We start from the raw sequence: 2,500 nt of genomic DNA, 5'->3' as shown, positions 1-2,500 counted from the left end.
CTGGCTGGACTCAATCCTCACAAATGCCTTCAAAGTGATGTGGGAGAAGTTTGGGATCAAAAGGAATTGATCTTGACATGGTTGGTGCATAGCCAAGTTCATGATTTTGTGACTTGGTGGTGATTTTGGTGAAAAACGAAAATGTTGGTTTTGGAAAATTGGCTGGACTCAATCCTCACAAATGCCTCCAAAGTGGTGTGGGAGAAGTTTGGGATCAAAAGGAATTGATCTTGACATGGTTGGTGCATAGCCAAGTTCATGATTTTGGTGTTTTGGCTTGATTTTGTGGCTTGGTGGTGATTTTGGTGAAAAACGAAAATCATGGTTTTGGAAAAGTGGCTGGACTCAATCCTCACAAATGCCTTCAAAGTGATGTGGGAGAAGTTTGGGATCAAAAGGAATTGATCTTGGCATGGTTGGTGCATAGCCAAGTTCCATGATTTTGGTGTTTTGGCTTGATTTTGTGGCTTGGTGGTGATTTTGGTGAAAAACGAAAATCATGGTTTTGGAAAAGTGGCTGGACTCAATCCTCACAAATGCCTTCAAAGTGATGTGTGAGAAGTTTGGGATCAACAGGAATTGATCTTGACATGGTTGGTGCATAGCCAAGTTCATGATTTTGGATTTTTGGCTTGATTTTGTGGCTTGGTGGTGATTTTGGTGAAAAACGAAAATGTTGGTTTTGGAAAACTGGATGGACTCAATCCTCACAAATCCCTTCAAAGTGATGTGGGAGAAGTTTGGGATCAAAAGGAATTGATCTTGGCATGGTTGGTGCATAGCCAAGTTCCATGATTTTGGTGTTTTGGCTTGATTTTGTGGCTTGGTGGTGATTTTGGTGAAAAACGAAAATCATGGTTTTGGAAAACTGGCTGGACTCAATCCTCACAAATGCCTTCAAAGTGATGTGTGAGAAGTTTGGGATCAAAAGGAATTGATCTTGACATGGTTGGTGCATAGCCAAGTTCATGATTTTGGATTTTTGGCTTGATTTTGTGGCTTGGTGGTGATTTTGGTGAAAAACGAAAATGTTGGTTTTGGAAAACTGGCTGGACTCAATCCTCACAAATGCCTTCAAAGTGATGTGGGAGAAGTTTGGGATCAAAAGGAATTGATCTTGGCATGGTTGGTGCATAGCCAAGTTCCATGATTTTGGTGTTTTGGCTTGATTTTGTGACTTGGTGGTGATTTTGGTGAAAAACGAAAATCATGGTTTTGGAAAACTGGCTGGACTCAATCCTCACAAATGCCTTCAAAGTGATGTGGGAGAAGTTTGGGATCAAAAGGAATTGATCTTGACATGGTTGGTGCATAGCCAAGTTCATGATTTTGTGACTTGGTGGTGATTTTGGTGAAAAACGAAAATGTTGGTTTTGGAAAACTGGCTGGACTCAATCCTCACAAATGCCTTCAAAGTGATGTGGGAGAAGTTTGGGATCAAAAGGAATTGATCTTGACATGGTTGGTGCATAGCCAAGTTCATGATTTTGGTGTTTTGGCTTGATTTTGTGGCTTGGTGGTGATTTTGGTGAAAAACGAAAATCATGGTTTTGGAAAAGTGGCTGGACTCAATCCTCACAAATGCCTTCAAAGTGATGTGGGAGAAGTTTGGGAGCAAAAGGAATTGATCTTGACATGGTTGGTGCATAGCCAAGTGCCATGATTTTGGATTTTTGGCTTGATTTTGTGACTTGGTGGTGATTTTGGTGAAAAACGAAAATGTTGGTTTTGGAAAACTGGCTGGACTCAATCCTCACAAATGCCTTCAAAGTGATGTGGGAGAAGTTTGGGATCAAAAGGAATTGATCTTGACATGGTTGGTGCATAGCGAAGTTCATGATTTTGGTGTTTTGGCTTGATTTTGTGGCTTGGTGGTGATTTTGGTGAAAAACGAAAATCATGGTTTTGGAAAAGTGGCTGGACTCAATCCTCACAAATGCCTTCAAAGTGATGTGGGAGAAGTTTGGGAGCAAAAGGAATTGATCTTGACATGGTTGGTGCATAGCCAAGTGCCATGATTTTGGATTTTTGGCTTGATTTTGTGGCTTGGTGGTGATTTTGGTGAAAAACGAAAATCATGGTTTTGGAAAAGTGGCTGGACTCAATCCTCACAAATGCCTTCAAATTGATGTGGGAGAAGTTTGGGATCAAAAGGAATTGATCTTGGCATGGTTGGTGCATAGCCAAGTTCCATGATTTTGGATTTTTGGCTTGATTTTGTGACTTGGTGGTGATTTTGGTGAAAAACGAAAATCATGGTTTTGGAAAAGTGGCTGGACTCAATCCTCACAAATGCCTTCAAAGTGATGTGGGAGAAGTTTGGGATCAAAAGGAGTTGATCTTGGCATGGTTGGTGCATAGCCAAGTTCCATGATTTTGGATTTTTGGCTTGATTTTGTGACTTGGTGGTGATTTTGGTGAAAAACGAAAATCATGGTTTTGGAAAAGTGGCTGGACTCAATTCTCACAAATGCCTTCAAAGTGATGTGGGAGAAGTTTG

This window comes from Phaseolus vulgaris, chromosome 9, assembly GCF_051622355.1.
Source record: "Phaseolus vulgaris cultivar YP4 chromosome 9, ASM5162235v1, whole genome shotgun sequence".
Classification (NCBI taxonomy): Eukaryota; Viridiplantae; Streptophyta; class Magnoliopsida; order Fabales; family Fabaceae; genus Phaseolus; species Phaseolus vulgaris.
This window is presented reverse-complemented; position numbering follows the sequence as displayed.